Genomic DNA, 20,332 nt, shown 5'->3' with positions numbered 1-20,332 from the left:
TGGAAGGAAAATACGAAAATACGAATCGTTCACGTTCCAAGCGTGTTCCAAGCATCAGCATAACCGCCCGTGAAGAAGGAAACGATTTTTCCGCGGCGAGACCGCCTTGAGCAGCTGTTAATATCCTCTATCCTTGTTCACTTCGCTTCCGTTGCGATTAACCGTGAAGCCGTAATTCACTGCGAAATTCATCGATAACGTTCGATCATTTTTACTTCCCCCTTCGATCATACACGCACTTACACCAGACACTTGTGCACGTACGTGGAAGAGGTAGCCGAGGCGCTAGCAGTAGATTCAGCTTCAGCAAAGGAGGGGGAAAAGTCGGCGGAGAAGAAGAGAAAAGATTCGGGGTCCTGGTACGGAGAACTCTGAAGAGACTTTATCATCGCGCTCGGTCGCTCGCCTCTCTCATTAGTTGGCTGGCACGCCGCCCCCGGGGCCGGCCTGTGCGTGAGTTTAATCTGTGCGCGAACCGTGGAGCGCGTGTATGCGTGAACTCACCGCTCGTCCTCGCTTAACGCGCACCCGTCCCGTCCTGGACCCGCACACGTAGCCCTCCTCCTCCTCCTCCTCTTCTTCTTTCCCTTCGTCTTCTTCGTTTTCTTCGTCGTGATTTGCTTCGTGCACAGCGCGTTACGAGCATCGCGGCGCGCGGGACGTATCATCGGCTCGGCGTGTGCGTGCGTGCGAGATGCAGCGTGGGCGGCGCGCACGCTACGGCATTCCGGAGCTGGGCCGGCAGCAGCGGCACGAAACCGCGTAATATGGGAATGCGTGGAGGCTTGATTTTAAGTGGAGAGAACAAATATGCCTCCTCGCGTCGGGCATTAGACCTCAATTATCATGGAATCCCGACGGGATAAATTCGAGGTTAGACCTGGAAGAAATTCAAAGATCGGAAAGGGGGGATGGCTTGGCGGGGAGGAGGCTCGCGTGAGACTTTTCGAATGGAGAAAGTGCGTTTGATCGATCGCCTTTTACGCAAACCTTTATGGACGAGGGTCAACGAGATGATAAACTTATCATCTCTCCCTCTCGAAACGAAAGAAAAACTTCTCTCCACCGATAAATATTAAACAGCGCGTTCATTTCCTTCCACAGTTCCCAACAACATCGATCCTCTCGCGCATTCCTCTTCCCCAAAATCTTTTCGAACGAAGAAGCTTAAGAAAGGAAATCGTCCTCCCTCGTCGAGCACGATTCATCTCGATTCGATCGTCGGGGATGGATATCCCCGCCAGACGGGGAAGAGGAGGAGGAGGAGGAGGAGGAGGAGAAGAATGCACCCGTCATTACGCGGCTACGTGACGATCAAAAGGAGGCCTGCCGGTATTTACAGCCGAGAGCACGGGGCACGGATCGCGCGGCTACCCGATCGATCGTTCCGCTCCTGTCGCGCACCGGGGAACCCCAACCGAGCGCCGAGCAATTCTCGTTCTTCAAACAACGCCAATATGTTGGTTCGTGGGTCACTGCTTTGGCACGAAACTCGTACACACATGGTCGGCGGCGGTGTGGAGGGAAGGAGCGCGGGCGGGGCGAGGGGGACGGCGTCGTCTGCCGGCGGTATAGGGTGAAATTTAGTGCGGAATATAAGGGACCCTCCCGAGCTTGGCCTAAGGCGGGGTTTACAGCCCTCCTTGTGAATCTGGCCGTGTGCGCATACATTTTCAAAACTCACTTCGATCCCACCAGGTTGGAAGGGATCGCATTGTCGGAGACAATTCTCTATCTCTTCCTTCCTCCCCCCGTCCCGTTCTCTCCCCGCGTTACCTACGTACCCTCCCCTTCCCCTTCCCCCTCCCCCCGGCTGGTTCCTTCTTCTTCCTTTTCACACGAGGAAGGGGAGGGGGAGCAGAGCCACGCGTCCACAACGGATACGATGTTGTTGGAGACATTTCTCGAGAACTTGCTCCCTCCCTTTTTTCCGTCAGGCCTTCCTGCGAAGAAAGGGATGCTGCCGTCTCTGCCAACTCCTCCTCCCCAAGGTTTTCCGCCCTTCGCACCACTTGGCCGACGACGCGCCCGACGCGGCCCAATTAAACTTTTAGTGGCCGGTTAAACGCGCGCGCGCGTCCTACGCTTTTTCCTCCAAATCCTCGGCGGCACGGTGTTGTAATCGGTGAAAGGGAGAATGCGTTCAATTTTATTGTTAATCGAACGATTATCGTTGTTCGCACGGTGAGATAAAGGTATTCGATATCGATGTTTATTAATGGGTATACATTTTTTCTTCGAACATGAAAATGTGATAATCTCTACACGTGATACAAATGCGTAGAAAATGTTATTCAATGTGGATCAAACGAATGCAAAGGAATGCACGTTTACAAGGATAGTTGATATTCTAAATAATTTTTGAAATTTAAATATATGTATGTCGTTGAACGTGTAACCCTGAGAAAGTTTGATAATTTTCTGCAATCGATGTTATTTGCATTTTTTTTTCTTTTTTTTTTTTTTTTTTTTTTTGGTATACGGAATAAGAGTGAAACCGTGCGGGAATAAAATACAATATTATTTCAACGGGAGAGTAAATAAATGTATGACAAACGCGCGCGCGCTGTAATTAAATTTGTTTCAAATACGAGTTTTATTCAACGATCAAATATCATCGATACAATTGCGCGGCCAGAATTACGCGTTCAATCGCGATTCAATATTTTTGATGTTTAAAGCAAAGTGACGGAAAATAGAAAATAATGTACGTATGCACGGAATCACATCACGTGCTCGTTTATTTTGTTGCATTATTTATACACATTTGCGTATACATATTTTCCTCGAATTTGTTGCCAAACTGTTTCCAATCATTGACTCGATACGAATCATCGTAGATGATTCGTCTATTAACGATCGGCTGACGAATTATTTCGAAACGGTCTAACGCGAAAAATGCGGGAATGAAAAATGGGGGGGAAGGGAGGGGAAAATAGGGAGAAAATTGGAAAAAAATGAATAAAATCAACAGCCTCGATAGTTATTTAACGCGATAATTGTTCAGCCCGCTTTATTTCGTATAGGAACCCGTGGAAAGTAGTTAACGTATTGAATTTCCGTCAATGTCGAGTGAATAAATGAAAATTCATGAGTAATCACCGCCCCAGGCTGGATATTTTCGATCACCGCCAACAAGCCGGGTCTCGCTCTTAAATCGTAGTCTTAAAAACATCATGCGATTGTCCAAATATTATAGGAGCAAACAGTTCGCGGTTCGTTAGTACGCTCGTATAATTTGACGAATTTGTAGAGAAAACTTTGGTCTGATTCAACTTTTATTTTTGCTACCATAGAATCACAAAAATTTGTATGCGAGTATAAAAGTAACGCTCTCGTTTCTTTCGTTTAAAAAACGTGCTACTTAATTTTAAACATTTTGTTCGTCGTGTTAAATAAAGTATATATATAAAATAACATCTAACTTTTCAATACGTATCCGTACTCTTCCCTCGTATCTCTTTATCTATCATTCAAAGATAAAAAAGTATTCTCTATATCAAGAAGATAAGGAAGCGCCATAAGAGATGCTCTTTTTCTAAAGTTATCTGAAGAAAACTCATATCCGAACAATTTTCAAGAAAATAGTTCTCGATACTTCTCACACGATACTCGAAATTATCTCCACGAAGAAGTTAAGCTAAGATAACCACGCGTTGCGTGCAAACTTCCAATCACTGACTTACTCCAACCGATACTTTGTTTATCGGTTGTCGTAGTCGACGTGACATCGTTACAGCCAACCAGATCGCACGAAAGGAAGAGTTACGAGCCGAAAGAAAAATTATGACGGGGCTCGCCCAACGCGATCAAGCCGCGATCACGCGCACGTGGACGTATACAAGGTGCTTCAGGACAAGTGGCACAAGCAGAGGATATCATTCTAAATTACAAGAATTAACCTAAAAACACTTCGTATTGAAGAAAATCAAACTTGAAATAGTTTGTCGGATAACTCGACCGTTTCTCTTCGATCGAAAATTAAAAGTCGAATATAAAATTGTTGTATTTCACTTTTCTATATCTATTCCAATCAATTCGATTAATAATCAAATTCGATTCAATAATCGAAAACCTTTCGATCGGGAAGTGAAACGAAAAAAATTCTTTTTTTCTTTACTCGTTCGTTCCCGACACCCTGTATACGCACGAGTTAAATCCTCTTCCCTCATTCCAGTCGCCCCTCATTCTTCCTCCTCTCCTCCACCTTTCATCCAGAGTCGATCTTCGTCCTCCTTTTCCACCTTCCCCGAAAACATATTTCTCCTCTTCCCATCCGAGGACCCGTGTTACCTGTGCGTGTGCTGATCCGCGCTCGCGCATCCCTCCTCCTCCTCCTCCTCACTCTCTCTCTCTCTCTCTCTCTCCGTATACTTAAACGCAAGACATATATATTTTAGCGGCGCTCGAGCGCCCCGCGGGCGGTCCCCGAAAGTTTGCCGATTTAAGGATCAGGAGGAACATAAATTGAAAGTAATGGCTCGGTGTGTACGTGTCAGGTCGGATGTCGACGTGAATCGGAGGGCCCCGGCCGCCTCTCGCTGCGGCTGTTCTGACCCGTCGCGACGGTGCAAACGTTGTCCTATCACGAAACCCTCTTCTCTTTCTCCTCTTTTTCTTCCCCCCTCCCCCCCTTGCTCGAGAGGGTGCGCTCGACGCGGTTGTGCACCGATGTGCGCCAATCCGATCGCTACGCACGGCAGCTTGTAAAACAACCGTCGTACCAACCGTTGTATGCGCCAGGTATTTCAGATGGGGAGGAAGCGGCAGCAGGCGCGAAAGTGGAAGAGGAAAAAGGAGATCATCCACGGAGGATGGGGAGGGAAGGGGAGGGAGAGAGAGAGAGAGAGATGGGCCCGTAGCCGTGGGCGCGATAAGGTGTCTCGAGCCCCGGGTGGTGGGCAACCACCTACTGGGAGTTAAGAACTCTAAATTACGCGTGGACATGGGTTTATGTCTTCATCGGTTACAGCCAACGACCGGTCTCCGTGGAACTGACGTTCCGGTTATTCCCGTGGCTTTATTATTATATATATTTCTCGCTTTTCCCCCGTTGCTCGCGTATAAATCGCTTGGAGCTTTGTTCGTGCAAGAAGAAAGGGAAAAAGGAGAGGAGAGGAAAAAAAGAAGAAGGAAGAGGAGAGGAAAAAGAGAAGGAAAGGAGGAGAGGATCTCGGGTAAGCGATTCGTAGTTGGCACGCGGGGGGGATCCGAAATATATATATATATATATGTATATGTGTATGTGTGTATATGTACACGTGTATGTATATGTACGTTTAACGAGAAATTAACCGTGGCCTCTTCCATGCGCCGCTTTTTGCCCCGTTGCTAATTAACAGGCATCGCGCCGTTACGGGTTAATTAATTATTTTCGAACTCGCGCCCTCCCCTCCCCCTCCCCCGAATATCTCGTTTGTTTTCACTCCACTGTTCTAATAGATGAAACTTTTATAGATGAAACTACGGATCTACTTTTGTTAAGTATAGATCGTGGATATTGTTTCGGGATGTTTCCTTCTCTTCTTGTTCTTTTTTTTTCGAAGAATTTTAGACGATACGACACGTCGAATTTATCGACTCGCGGGATGTGTTACAAAGCGGAAGAACAGCAGAAGCCACACCGACGAGAATCATCCGAGTTTCTTACGGGGAAACGCCTTTAACATAACCTAATATCCTAACGCAGTTCAGTCATTTCCTGGTGGCCATATAGCCGTCCCTAAAGCGAGTCCCCGGGGAGAATTTTGTCAAAGGATCTTTATTCTACGTGGACGTATAATACACTATTGCGCCCCGGGCGAAAGGGAAACGTGATACGGTGAGTGTCACACCGCAAAAATTTCGATTACGCACCAACGCGTTGAGAACGGATCGTCAACGACCTATTTCTTTCTCCAACGGTGTCCGCAAACGTTGGAAAAATTGTAATTAGAAAGTCAACGGGAAAGTCTCGCGTGCCTGTAAAACCGGTAATTATTTATCACATTTTTATCGACGTATTTTATCACGCGTCTTTGTTTAAAAAGAAAATTTTTGTAAGCAGTTCGCGGCTGATTAAGAGAAGTATAATTTTTCCTTTCTTTTTTGGAAGGAGGAAGCTGAAGAGAGATCGTTCGAATATTTACGATTGAGTCGATGCGATTTATTCGTAGAAACATAAAATTCGACTCTAAATGATTAATTGAGACAAATACATTACTGTTCTGTCGCAGCATCGCATCATTGGATTGCTTGCTTCTGTCACGTGACATTAAAAAAAAAGTCGTGTCCTCGCCAATGCCATCAACCACTTCTTAATCATCGCTAGTTTTTTGCCGTTTCCAATACCACGGGGATTCGTCCACCGACCTGACGAACGCCCGATTGGCCGGATGCAGTTCGACTTCAGTTTTAAATATTGAAATATGAAAACGTCAGGGCTTTGAAGCACGACAGGCTAGCACGGGACGGGAAGGCTCGCGTTTTGTTTGACGTTCGCCGTATTTTCAGAAATTTCAACATCGTACATCGCCCGAAAGCCCTGCCCTCCCCCGCCGATCGATCGAAATCACGGCCGGAAATCGTATTCCCTCGCGCGCAAAGTACTCGAGTTGGATCACATTTTAATAACAGAACTCGTAAAAAAGTTTGTGTCACCGATATTTTTCGATAATGCACGAAGCAATAATGGATATCGCAGAGAATCGTTGAATAAAATTGTTGTTATTTATCTTATGTTAATCTGATTATTCTGATATTAATATTTAACATATTTATTTGTAAATTTATTGAAACATAAAGAAAAAATTGTTACAATGATTCTTAGTATTCTTTAACGAATATCATTGTCTACTTCGCATTAAAAACAACTAAAACATCTAAAGAATAACGATCGTATCATAGACAATCGAGTCTTAAGACGATAAATTGAAAAGATGACAACAATCATACTCGAATTACGCATCTCGATGTTGCCTTGCCCCTTCGAATTTTCGATTTGTGGTTCGTGCCACTTGAACTTCCACGCCACGATCCTTTCGAGTCTTTTTTTTTTTTTTCTGATAATTACAAGAAGGAAAAACAATGGGCTCAATCACGCTGCGGAACAATGGCGAAATACAACAATTGCGTGTAGGACCCCCCATGAAGATACGCGCCCAGCTGGTAATTGGACGTTGGTTTGCAGGGAGCCCTACGTGCCAAGTGCTCAAACCCCTTCGCCGCTAGATACTTGCATTGTTTATGCCTCTCGTTCGTTCTACGTGCATCTTGTATAGTTAGAACTTAGGGCTACCGGCGTGATACGCAGTTAAGGACAAGCGATTCTCTGGCAGCGCTTACTCATTGAAGAGAAAAAGAATCGCCTAGTTAAGCTTAGATGTCTCATTAATGAAAGATTAAAGCTTGTTATCGAGTAGATTATTCCGATATATAAGAATAATCCTTCGTTATGACGTATGTATTTTGAAAGATTTTATAAAAGAAACTTCGATTTCTATCGTTGTTCTCTCTCGATTTTTTTAATGGTAATTTTTTGTCTTTTTGTTTTCTGTTTTTTCTCTTTTATAGTTTGATATGTCGTGTAAAAATTAACCCCTTCGTGATTCATTTTTCATAAGAGAGAAACGATTGCACGATGAAACACGAGAGAAGATGATAAATTAGAAAATGTTTCCGATTAACGAAGGACAAGAATAATGAAGAGAATTGGTTAATAATTTAGAGAAATATTTGTGACGAATAGCATGTCGATGATTTGTATTAGTTTAACGATTTCTCTGATATTATAAAGCGCGAATAGCCGATGGCGCTACTTTCCGCTTCTTACTCGATTCCCGCCCAAAACCATGAATTTAGTTTTCTACACAGCCCAAGGCGATACGCGGGATAATATCAATGTAGCGGTTATATTCGATTGCAATTGAAATGCACGGTTCGATTCGCCACCATGCATCTTCGGATCGCGTTAATTTCGCCCGTGATTTGACCTCACCTACCCCCTCCACCCTTGATCGTGAGAATCACTCCAATTTTAATGATAAAGTGCCTTCGTAAATGGTTCAGGATTTAGTAGTAAATCGATATAAAACGAAATCTGGAGAGAAGAGAAAATATAAATCAAACGCTACCTACTCAAATAACTGGAAACAATTTGCATCTACGGAAGAAAGTAATAACACGCTACCAGGAACAAATTGCGACGAGGCATCAACCGTGAAAACGTTTTATTAAAATGATAATTCACGACATTTTCATTGTTTATAGTCCCGACTTCTTCGATAATATTCGGTTAGCGTGTTTTCTGCAAAAATACGTAACGTAAGGCGCGCATAAATCCGACGGGGAATATCCGGTATCGTTGGATATATTACCGACTCTGTTTTGAACCAGTTTCGCGCAACCACGCGTCACGATTTACTAGGGTGGACTAGGAACTTAAATGCTGGAACTGCGTTGTAATGTATTATAATAATAATTCATTTTCCATCGTCCACCGTGGTTAACAATGTTTCAAGCTCGATAAGGCGTATCAAAGAAAAAAAAAAGAAAACAACCCTTGTCAATTTTCCTTGTAAAAATATCACTTCGATAAATTTTCTTTACTCTATCGTAGACTAGGCTGTACTATGTTATCCGCAATTACGTTTCAGAGGAAATATTCGATACGATTTATCGAAATTGTAAAGTTAGAAATAGAATCGATGATTAAAAGATTGTTTTCGACATGAATTCTTTGATTATTCGCCATCTTCGAGTCTTTTATGGCTCTTGGATCTCGTTCAAACGATTTATAAATTCTCCACTATAAATTGCGCACTGTAGATCCGATTTCTACCAATTAAAAGTATAAAAACATCGTTCCACCGGTCGTTTGAATCGCGAAAAAATTCTTCTTTGAAAGCTTGGATAACCAGTATCTCTCCTTCTCGGCGAGCTTTTTATTTCGTCCGCGAGCACGAGGGGGGATGGAGCGTGAGGGGTTTGAAAAGGAGAAGTTTTAAACTGCGGGAGCGTAAGGAAAATGCTTTTCTTTTAATAATTTCAGATAAATACGGCGAAGAGGGCGAATCCCCGTCTTTTGTACTCGCTCGGATCTGTAAAATTTTCCCGGTAATTGACGAATCCCTTTACGCCACGATTAATTCAAATCTCTGGCCAATCCCATCTGATGAATTTGTGAATAGTATCCAAGTTTTTGGATACTTAAAAATATCTAAATTATTTAACAGAGACACGAATCATTTCTCTTATAATGGAAACAAATGCAAAAAAGCTAAATTGGAAAATGGCTACTTGCCAAAATACAAACGATTTGTCACAAATTTTCACGCGATGATCCGCGAGATCCTCTTGTTGTTAAAAATTATTTATTTCGTCCATTCGAACACCAACGGAATTAAGTGAGTCACCGGTGGAAAGATTTTCTAGAAAAATGCCGATCCATCTTTCGTGGGAGAGTAATATCCCGTGTGTAATGGGAGCGTAAGCGTCGTAAAAGCGATCGATTTCGTTTAGGATGTTCCGTTAACAAGCGCGCGCGCGGTGGACAAAACGTCGTCGATGGAAATGTTTCGAAAATTTTCGAGCTGGCACGAATGTCTCAGAGCAAAAAAGACCAAGCACTCAGAGCGCAACTTTTCCATCGGCGGTCCGCCCGGGGGCGTAAAATCGTGAGGTCTGCCGTTCCCTTCGCTATCCGCGTATTCACGGCCCGAGGTCTGAGATCCCGGCCATCTGTCGAAAATCCTGATTTTACATTTTCCTTCTCGTTGTAGTAAGTAAATCGCAAATCACGGCATTCGCGCGTGCCACCCTCCCTCAATTCGAGAACGATATCCCGAATCGAATATTCTTAACAATTTTCTCAACAATTTTCGACGATGAAATTCTAATAACTCGAGTTGACCACAATTAAATTCCCTCACGATCTCCTTTTAGAATTAAAAGGATAAATTATCGAAATTAATTATTGCATTTTTGTGTTGAATTGTCGCGTACGCGATTTTTATGAAAAATCAACTAATCGTTTGAAACAAACCCCACCATAACTAATTAAAGTTCGATCGAAAATTCGTTGAATTATCTTCGTCTTCCGATCGAGTTCATAGAAACAACCTACTCGATTCAGATGATGCAACGATATAGATATAATCGTGATAATCTTTGAGCAGAGAATTTTCACGGCGTTTATGAACAAACTGTGTAGCTTTGTCTGTTCAAGTGAATGGTGGCCACGAGATGTCTGGGCCACTGTAGCCTCTGAACTTCGATAATCATACAGCTCAATGCACCACAAAGCAAATCTATGCGCGGTAATCTCCTTGCGGAATATGAATTTTCATAACTTTATTTCACAACTCGAAACAATGGTGTAAAAGCGGATCAGAGCTTGATCTCGATATACAGCTGTTAATTATTGCTGTGAAAGTCGTCCAAATCCGTTTCGAGGATATTAAGAAATTTTATTACTTAACACTTGGAAAATTTAGTAGGTTTAAAAGCTTTTTGATTGGACAAGTATAGTTGAAATTATTAGAGTTATTTTGTTTGTTTAAATTCTTTTTGAATTTTTTGATACACAAAGGATTGTTAAATGAATGTCGGATACAAAGCGTTTAAGTGATTGAAGAGAGATTATCGAATCTTTTTTTTGTAAATTTGATTTTTACTTTCATTGCAAAATTCACGCAACATTCACGAAACCATATAAAATAATAATATTTTGACGAATACGTAAGAATTCTTCGAAAATTATTAAAAACGTTAATTACGATTCGTCGAGAGTTATATTACTCTCTAAAAGATGGAAGAATTAGAAGCCAAATTTTCCAGTCAATGGGATACGTAAAATAAATCTGTTCTTAAACAAATGTAGATGAGGAGAGGCGAGGATTTCCAGAAGATGTCAAGATCGCCGCAACCACAATCACTCAGAATGTCTTCCTCGGTTACAGCGTTCATATATCCCATGAGAAACCCCTTTCTATCTTACCACTGGGTGGGAAGATTATTGGGACGATATTAGAACGTAATTGATTAATACTATAATTTTGGCCAAACGCGAATATCGACAATATCGCAACGAGAAACCTATGACGTATTATTCGTAGAACTTAATCCACAAGTTCAAGCTTAATTTTATGATATTCAGAGAAATATAATAAATGAATCAAAGAAAGAGAAAATATCTGAAATACTAATCTATCGCGTATAATCAAGATATATTCGCTAAAAAGAAAAAAAAAAAAGAAAAAAGCTGCAGCCTTCAAAAATTGTCTCGACGCGAAAAAATTAATCTCGACGAGAAATATACTCTCGTGGAAGATCTTTCGTGTTATTGCTTCGTGGAAAGTAAATCGATGAACTTTTGTCGTCGGATCGATACGAACGTTACAAACGTATCATTATCAGACCGTGATAGAGAATAGTCGAATTGTTAACGCGCGTCCGGGCACGGTTAATATCAACGCAACATTTAACAAGAAACGAACATTAAATACGTCAAAATATCATGGTTCTGGCTGGCACGGAGTTCGGACGGTTTAGCTGGCTTTGATCTTTGTACGTAACGGTGCTCAAAGTCTGTTACAACGGTGAATTATACCCTCCAACTCCTGTCGTTTAACAACAAAGCGACCTGTTTCGTTTGGTATATGCTCCCTTTCTCTCTCTCTCTCTCTCTCCCTCTCTCTTTCTCTCTCTGTCTATTTCTCCGCTTCTATGCTCTCTTCGTCCATTTCTGTGAATTTCTATCGTCCCTTTACGTGCTTCCGGGGGGAGGGGAGGGGGAAGAAAAAAAAAAGGCGAAAAACGAGTTAATGTCTCGCGGCAGGATCCAAAGCGTTCCCGTGCTTTATATCATTTACCACGGAACGAGAAGAACCGGCAGCATGGCCAGATAATGATGACACGATCGTTTAACGCGTTTAAGGACATTAATTGCTCGTCTCTGTTACGAATTTGGAGGCCTGGGATCTTTCGTGAAACGAGAACTGGGGGAATGGAATTTTTCATTCGGTTAAATGTTTGATACGGATGCGTAAAATAAAAAAAGAAATGGCGAGATAAATATTATTGATAAAACGGGGAAACGGAATAATAAAATCGGAGGCTCGAATTAAAATAAACGATTATTATCCTTGCACGATTCAGAAACTCGTTAAAATCAACGAAATTGTAGCCTAACACGATGATTTCGAAACGATTTATAGAGATGAAATTTATTAATAGATAACGTATTATTAAATGTTAAATGTAAAATGATAGAATGAAATGTTATTGACAATCCTGGAAACGGAATAACATCGATATATAGAAAATAAAAGTTTCAACTTCCCTCCTCAATTATTCGTTCAAAATTAATAATGTTCTGGAAAAATTTAACGGAATAAAACGAGTTCGATAAACAATGAGGTTGAAACATCCAGAGCCATAAATTATATCCATGGGGATCGAATCGAATTTTTTATCTAAATATTTGAAATTTTACAAAACGATACGTATTGGTAATATATAAATGGGAAAATAAATATTACTTTTAGCTTTGGAATATTGCGCAAAAAATATAAATTTTAAACAATCCTGCCCAACCTTTTACAAGCTTGTTAAAATCAATAAATAGTAACCATGACGCGCATAGTAGATTTGAATAAAATAAAGACAAAAAGTAGCAAGATTGAATCTTTCACAAGGATTGAACGAAATTGTAACTATTTCGCAGAATAATATCTTTTCAATCTTCCCTTATTTTCCATTTACATTATCCACCTCTTCTTCTCTTTTTCCATCTTTTCTTCTTTATTTCTAACAATTTCACTAATATTTCAACATTAAAAATAAAAATTTTAAGAAAACACTTCCTCACTTTTTAAAATCAATAAAATCGTGGACCTAACGCCATATGATGGACCGTAGCCGATTCTAATTAAATGGAACAAGCTCGAAAAATAGCAGAACGAAAAGGTTTCAGAGCCACGATCGTCTAAATCCGCGAGGAGGCTTTGGGCGAAGCGATTCGACGAAATTCTAGCCTCGAACCCGGCCCGGCATAGATCCACCCTCGCTTCTAACCACACATAAACGGTATGGATAACCTAGCATTTTATACGCAAGATCTATGGAGGCTAAGCAATAACGTTTAGCGATAATTCTAGGGTAGCCACGGGGCCTCGGGCCTTACGGATGACTTATGCTCGCTCAAGTTATTTGAACTCGTCGGTGCATCGAGTAGTGGCACACTGAATCGTCCCCGACGTCTTTGTCGATGCTCTGTGCAAATGTTAGCGCACAAGATGTACGCCGAATCTCCCTGTGCCTGTTGTCTCGCTCACAGAGAGAACCAGGATCCTGTCTTGGTGAAATTGAATTGCACCCCTTTCGCAATTTCCACGTGAATGGTACGGCATATGCCGCGTCTCAACTTATTAGCAGCTAAGTATTATCGATCTACGGAGAAACAATGAAACTTGAATTTATTAACTTGAAGATATCTTTCGATTAGGTTTGACAAACAAAATTTTCCGTCTTCCTTACTCCTCGATATTTATCTCTTCGAACATGCGAATCGTTATTTTGCAATATGTCAACAAGTTAAAGTTTCCAAAGAAAGATAGTTTTAGTCACATCGACTCACAATGAGAAATGAGAATAAGAAGAAAATGAATGTTTCCTGCAGTCCTTCGAGAAACTCAGAAATCATGATGCTTGATAAATAGTCAAAATTTCGTTCATCTTACGAAAGCTCCATTTCCTCTATCACCAGAGATATCAGAAACAAACATCATTCATTCTGGATTTAATTTTTAATCCTCCATTGGACATATAATTTTCTCCACAAGCTCGCTTTCTAACCTCGCTTCCACCTTCGAATTTACCTCGTACGCAACCACTTTCTCCGATGGAACGTCGTATTTTTTTTTTTCTTCTTCTTCTTCTTTCCATCAATCTCTCGACCAAACGTGTGTAAACGAGTAAAACTCGATGACGAGCGACCGACCCTCATCTGTAAATGGAGGAACCGCAGAAGTGTTCGGCCGGCACAGGTAGTAGCTCCGGGTCACGCAATAAAGATAATTGCAGTTTAATCCAGCCTAGGGATCCCCAAGCAAGCCGAACGAAGACTATTTCTCTCTCTCTCTCTCTCTATCTCTCTCCCGTTTAGAAAGGCTGATCAAACCGTTTCGCGCATACACACGGAAACGGACAATCTGTTGGATTGAGAAGAAAGGAAGAGAAGGAAGAAGGAACGAGTAAAGTAAATGCGAGAGATAATAGAAATACAGGAGAGAAAGGAAAATTTCCAGCGTGGAGGAGAGAATTGGGAGCGAAACAGAGTGGTGGAGGAGGAGGAGGAAGAAGGAGAGAGCGTGGGCAGGGAAAAGAGTGAATCCGTTGGGATCCCCCCAGCCTCCTGGCGTAATTCTGCTGGATGACAAGACGGGGGTTAGAGGACAGGTGCTACTGACGCCTTTGATCTCTTCCGCATTACACGCTGCGGAGTATCGCGCTCAAAAAAGGGAATTATCAAAATATCCTGGCTGGTTGCGCCCACCACGGCGCGGAAAGAACGGCGATCGATACCCGCTTAGGGTCATATCAACCGTGACGTTCTCTTTGTTCTCCTTCTCGTTTCGAATCGTTCCTTTCGAATATTTCACCTGTATGTACCTGGTATCTACTGCGTCGCGAAATCGCGAAGGAGCAACTCGAAAGATCTCCCTTTGCGCTGGTGGAAGAAATATATATGGGCGAGTGTATAAAATTTGATAAAATTGTACAAATTTCGCCTTAAAGTTTCAGAATATTCGAAACATTCTAATATAAGTAAGCGAGCAAATTACGGGAAAGAGTATCCGTTATCGGGCAGCGTGAATAATTCCGTACTCGTACTCGCGCCACTTCGTTTAATTTATCTTAAAATGCGAGTATATATACGTAATTTCCCCACGGTTTTATTTGCACGTAAGATTATGAAGCGACACCCGCAAGTTTAAATTCCTCGACAAGGAATAAAAAAAAAAACGCGAATACGAATAAAATGTGAAACAGTTTTTATACGAAACGGTAGCAAAAAAAGGAAAAAGAAAAGTAAAGATATGTTTCAATATCTTTTTTCGAAACCGATTATTAATATTCCCTTTCTCCCACATTCCGCGTTCCACTTCTCGCAAGCTATCATTTTCGAAAATAAATATATCCCAACTCGCGATCCTCCTTCGCTCGAACTCTTATCTTTCGAGAAGGGAGGAATCTTTCGCTGCGAGGAAGTCCTCGCGGTTCTTACAAGATTTACAGTCTCGTCGCCAGGAAGCGTAAAACGAACTTATTTATCGATTATCATTTATCACATATTGGCCGCGATCTCGCGTTTCTCGGTATCGAAACGGCCGAAAATAGGCGGCCATTAGGCGTAACTTCGTGGCTATATATGTACGCGTACGTGGCAATTACGCCAAAGGGCTCGAGCGTCTCGAGACGAATTATCGACACCTCGAGCCAAGATTCAACGTCTCGGGTTCCGCGACGGCCGACGATAATCGGCACATGTCGTTCCCGTGGCTGGCAAAAACTAAGATTCCCAATGGAGCTAGCGAAAGCTGTTGACGACAAATCGAGGGTTAAAATACTATCGGTAAATAGCGAGCGGAATGGGGTTGGATGGTAAGGGTGGCTCGTATCAGATGGCACAGGGGGGATTATAACCCTAATTTCGGGTATCCGCGTGACACTCCAGTTTAAATGAAGTAGCATGCTCGCTCCCATGGTCGGCCAATAATCAATCCTCGTTATGCATGGAAAAGCCTCGTTATCGTGCCCACACACGAGATAAGAAATTGTGAAAACGTGGAATCGTTTGAAATTTTTGATCCTAGTCGGCGTGTCTGTAATAATACAGATTGTATTAAGCGAGTAATAAAGAGACGGTTGAGAATTGTTATTTGCTTTTAATCTATTTTTATTGTTACGAATAGAATGAGAAAGTAAAATCTTTGATATACGATATGATCATTGATGTGATTGGTGCAAGAAGATAGATAAGCCGTTGTGAAATGCAAAATTGACGTATTATTCCTCGAAATTTTCTTAGTTATCGTGTTAACAAGTGAGTAATAAGAAATTCCCGATGATACGTATTTATATATTTCTTATTTTTACGAGACGAATAAAAAATTGCAAAATGTTTTATCTTTCCATTATCAATCAATGCTCAATCAATATTCGAATCACTGAAATTTAAAAATCCAATTTCTTTCGAGCACAAACTTCAAACATTAAATTATTCTTTAAAATGTTGTGATTTACTTGCTACAACCGTCTCTCCACGTTTCTAACTTCTAACATCGAAGAGTAAATTTCTATGGTGGATCGGTTCGCAATAATCTCTTCTCCAAAACTTCACGCACAAGAAATAAAAATACAATCTAGCCTAGAGCGTGCTAGCTAGCAAAGGATAAAATTTTCACGTTCGAGTGTAGGGGGCCATTTCGGAGGAATGCATCTCGCGGTTCCTTTGGAAACGGTTTGCGAGATTGCAGAAGAATTTCGGACGTCCACGAGACGTGATTTATGGAGGACCGAGGTGGAAATAACTTTAACCGCCGTGATCACGGTCACGGTGATTTTATCTAATCAGTGGCGCATTATTATCACGGATTAACGAAAATGGCGCGAATTAACTGGAAGGGGAATAACTATCGTCGCCTAGAATACTATTATCGTACATGTCCACGTTTTATCTTTGAACAATTAATCAGAGTTGAAAAAAAATTTCGAAAGATAATTGCGATATTTGAATATTCAAATATATTATTATTATTATTATTATTATTATTATTATTATTATTATTATTATCGTAATCTTATCTGCATTGTCAAATTAAGATCTCATATCTGGAATAGATTCTATATTCTAGATTATAGCTACGATTACATAGCAGATTTTCTGGAATTATCACAAGTGGTATTGATGATTTATTTAATTAAATAAGAGATCGTCGGTAGGTTGTAATTGATTTGATAAAGCGAGATAAAAAATATAGACGATCATCACTTTGAAGAAAGTGAAACGTCATCGTTCCAGTTATCATCAATTATTTATAATTAATTGAAATTCCGTATTTCGATGAACTTATTAAACGTTCTCGTTAAAAACAAAACCAAAACGAAGCTATAAAATTATTCCCTCTTTATCGAGCGTGCTACGTAACTTCCTCTCCCTCCTCATATCCAGCCAAAGACGGGGAAACGATTTCTCGCCTCCACGTTTCCTTCACCTTCCGTGACCAAGTTGGACGACAAGACGCACGCTCGATCGTGGGAGAAAAAAATGGACGATGCGTCGGCGTTGCCTTTCGACCGAGTTTTTTTCTTACGTATCTGCTCACTGCATGCCGCATAGCCCGGAAAGATAATTATAGTTTCTCGATCGACGTAAGAATTTCCGAGATTTCTGCCAGCTAGCCGGAGAAAAGTGGCGGTGGTAGTGGTGGTATCGTTATAGGGCACGAGTGTGGGCGAGTTGGCCGCCCCTGCAGCAGGGGGAGGAGGGCCAAAGTGAAGGGTTCGCCGAAGAAAGATTAGCAGACCGGCCAAGACTTTCGTGTTTCTCGGATCCACCGACCCGACGTAGATCATGATAATTGTGAGAACAATTCATCAGGTAAATTTCACGGTCCCCGGATTCGTGTACCGTGATCTATCCATATTCGGCCTGGATCTATTAATCATTGGATATTCGATTGTCGGCCAACGTTGCTCGAGTTGCGTCTCAACTTTGCCCTTTCTTCGTCTCGATCGATCCTCGTACGTGTCCATTATGTAACACTCCTTCTCTTCGTGACGAAAAGGTGTAGCCATTATTGATACTTCCACGTTTGTAAGAATTATTTCTAGATAGGCGAGCCAATTGGAGAATGATTTATCGGGAATTTAGTAAAAGTAGAATGAAGAAAAATTCAGAAATTTTAATTCGAATAATCCATAAAATGAAATCACCATTTTTATAATTTATGATCTGTTTGTTATTCGTCGAATCATTCGCAACAATTATTTAATATATTGGGAAACGATTTTTTGAACGATCGATAGCCAGGTTTCTCGCGTTGACGTCTTCTTCGCGTTGGATAAATGCTCAATTTGCCGCCAATTTCTACTGGTTGAAATCACTTAGCGACCATAAACGGTGAACAACCGGACGGGTAATACGTGTTTCCACTAATGGCAGGTCCTCCGTAAACATAGGATAGCTTCTATACGCGAGCAATTATTATGGTATTCTCGTGTAAGTATGCTCGGCTCGTATCGTGGCTGTTTATTGATGAAGTTTCATCATCGACATTTCAAAATCACGGCCACGATAACGATTAACGTCGCTGTTATCGTTGATAAGAAGCCAATACAATAATAATAATAATAATAATAATAATAATAATAATTGTGAAACAAAAAAGTTTCGAATTTAGAGAATTTCCGTGATTTCAAATGTATCGTTATCTTTTCCATTTTTCCAAAACAGACGATAAAAAAAATTGAATTTCACGCTATCTCGAGCGATGTGTTAAACCATTACCAAAGTTATCATCTTTAGGAGAGACCCATCTTTCCTAAAAACTTAAAATTTTTTCACACTTTTTCCCTTGTTCCTCGAATAACAAACAATAACCGTACAATCAGGCAACCAACACCTAAAAATGGAGCATCATCCCCCAAGAAATCCTTTCCCAAACGTTAAATCACTCGATACGACCATTAACCTTTTACCTCGAGCGATCATTTATACTCTCTCTCTTCCGGCATTGTATTACTGCGTAATAATTATACGCAAAAAGTTAAAAGTTCGGGGAGAGCAACACTTTGTCGAGGCGCGCATTGCTTCTCTGCCGCGGTGCGAAAGTCGCGGTTCGTGGATCGTGGGAGAGGATCGCCCGCGAAAAACTCGGCCCGCCGATTTCGTCTAAATGTAACCCTAAAAGTTCGAGGCACAAGAATGTATAATTACGAGGCATAAAAATAACCATCGCCCACTCGAAAACGCTCGTTGCGGCTGGCCAGTGCGTAACGACGACGGGTCGTCGCACCCACAACTCGAACACTTCGTTCCCATCGATCCCTGGACACCGAGCATCCTCCCTTTAGAGGATGTTCGGCAATTTTTCGACGAGTGATTACACCGGCCTGACCCCCGTTGTAAAAATGTTGCTTTTAAGTATAAGGCGCCGGGAGTGGACATCGGAGAAAAAGTCGAAGAAACTCTTTCGACCGTTTCGAGGAAGTTCGAGGAGCGGGGGTGGAGAGAACAGAGAAACTCCCCGGCAATCTTCGAAATCGTTTAACCGCATCGTGCTCGCGGCCGCGTTTTGCACCTTTTTTTCGCGCGAGAAATATACTATAAGGAATAAGTTTTTCCAGTGGATTTGGCAAGGTTGAAGGTTCGGGAAAGAACAACTTGTTTCTCTATTATTTATTGAAATCTGCAAAAAATATGTAAATGGATAATAATAGTCTACTATCTCCAAAAATTGGACAGTTATTGGAGCGCATCAAAAAATCGTAATGTAAAAATTATGTTAGAATAATTTTAAGAAAAATCGCCAAGATTTTTATGTACAAGCCATGGAATTCGAAAGAAATCTTTGCGGTATAAAACGTCACGCAATTGAATTTGATTATAAAAATATATTTTTCGCGCGAAAAAGAGGTTGTTTCGTTAAGAACGTCTTCCTGATTAAACCGGAAGCGCTTTCGATGGAAAGGGAGAGGGAGAGGGAGGGAAATCGTTCGGATCACCATCTGTCATGGCGGATCGTTAACTCGGTTATAGCGCACGCATATCAAATCGTTCATGACGTACCTTAGCACGAAATGGGCAGCGCAGTAATGCGATTTGGATATATGGAGAGTCCTCTGGGATATTACCAGCGCAGAGCTTTCTCCCCTGCGATACGATACAAATGATATGCATATGTAAATACGGTGACCGAGCATTACGAATCGGCCTAGCGCCGGGAAATCTGATTTGCAAACCTTTCTACGAATATTCAGAGATGCGCGCCATTGCCGCGATACGTGAAACTTTTCATCGTTTTTCCCTTGACAAGTGAAAACTTTTTGCTAGGCAAAATGTCTGCTTCGTGAAATTCGACTTCCAAGTTTTCTAAAACAAAATAAAATTATATTACAACGAAATAAATGAAGTTTGTTTTTAATTGGACAGGACCAATTAATGGTAATTACGAAGGATGAATCTATATATGCAGAAAATAAAGAACATCTTTTTCATTCGAAGCTTTTATTTTCGCATAAAATTAATATCAATGATTCATCGAATACGTCAATAATAGATAAAATATAT

General features: G+C 41.4%; 1 long non-coding RNA gene across 8 annotated transcripts in view; it reads right to left on the bottom strand.

The window, feature by feature from the left end:
* LOC147656498 (uncharacterized) overlaps positions 1-20,332 on the bottom strand; it is a 127,936-nt gene that overhangs the window by 102,539 nt on the left and 5,065 nt on the right. For 7 of the 8 annotated variants that reach the window (XR_015294330.1, XR_015294336.1, XR_015294333.1 and 4 more), the window contains 2 exons: positions 20,005-20,134; positions 19,832-19,915 (listed from right to left, as the gene is read on the bottom strand). This is a non-coding gene — a long non-coding RNA (uncharacterized LOC147656498). Of the gene's footprint in view, positions 1-504; positions 881-19,831; positions 19,916-20,004; positions 20,135-20,332 lie in introns of all 8 variants that reach the window. The other variant, XR_015294332.1, reaches the window with a different exon arrangement.

This window comes from Apis florea, unplaced genomic scaffold (genome assembly GCF_048593485.1).
Source record: "Apis florea isolate Af1SG1 unplaced genomic scaffold, ASM4859348v1 contig_3747_pilon, whole genome shotgun sequence".
NCBI lineage: Eukaryota > Metazoa > Arthropoda > Insecta > Hymenoptera > Apidae > Apis > Apis florea.
This window is presented reverse-complemented; position numbering and strand designations above follow the sequence as displayed.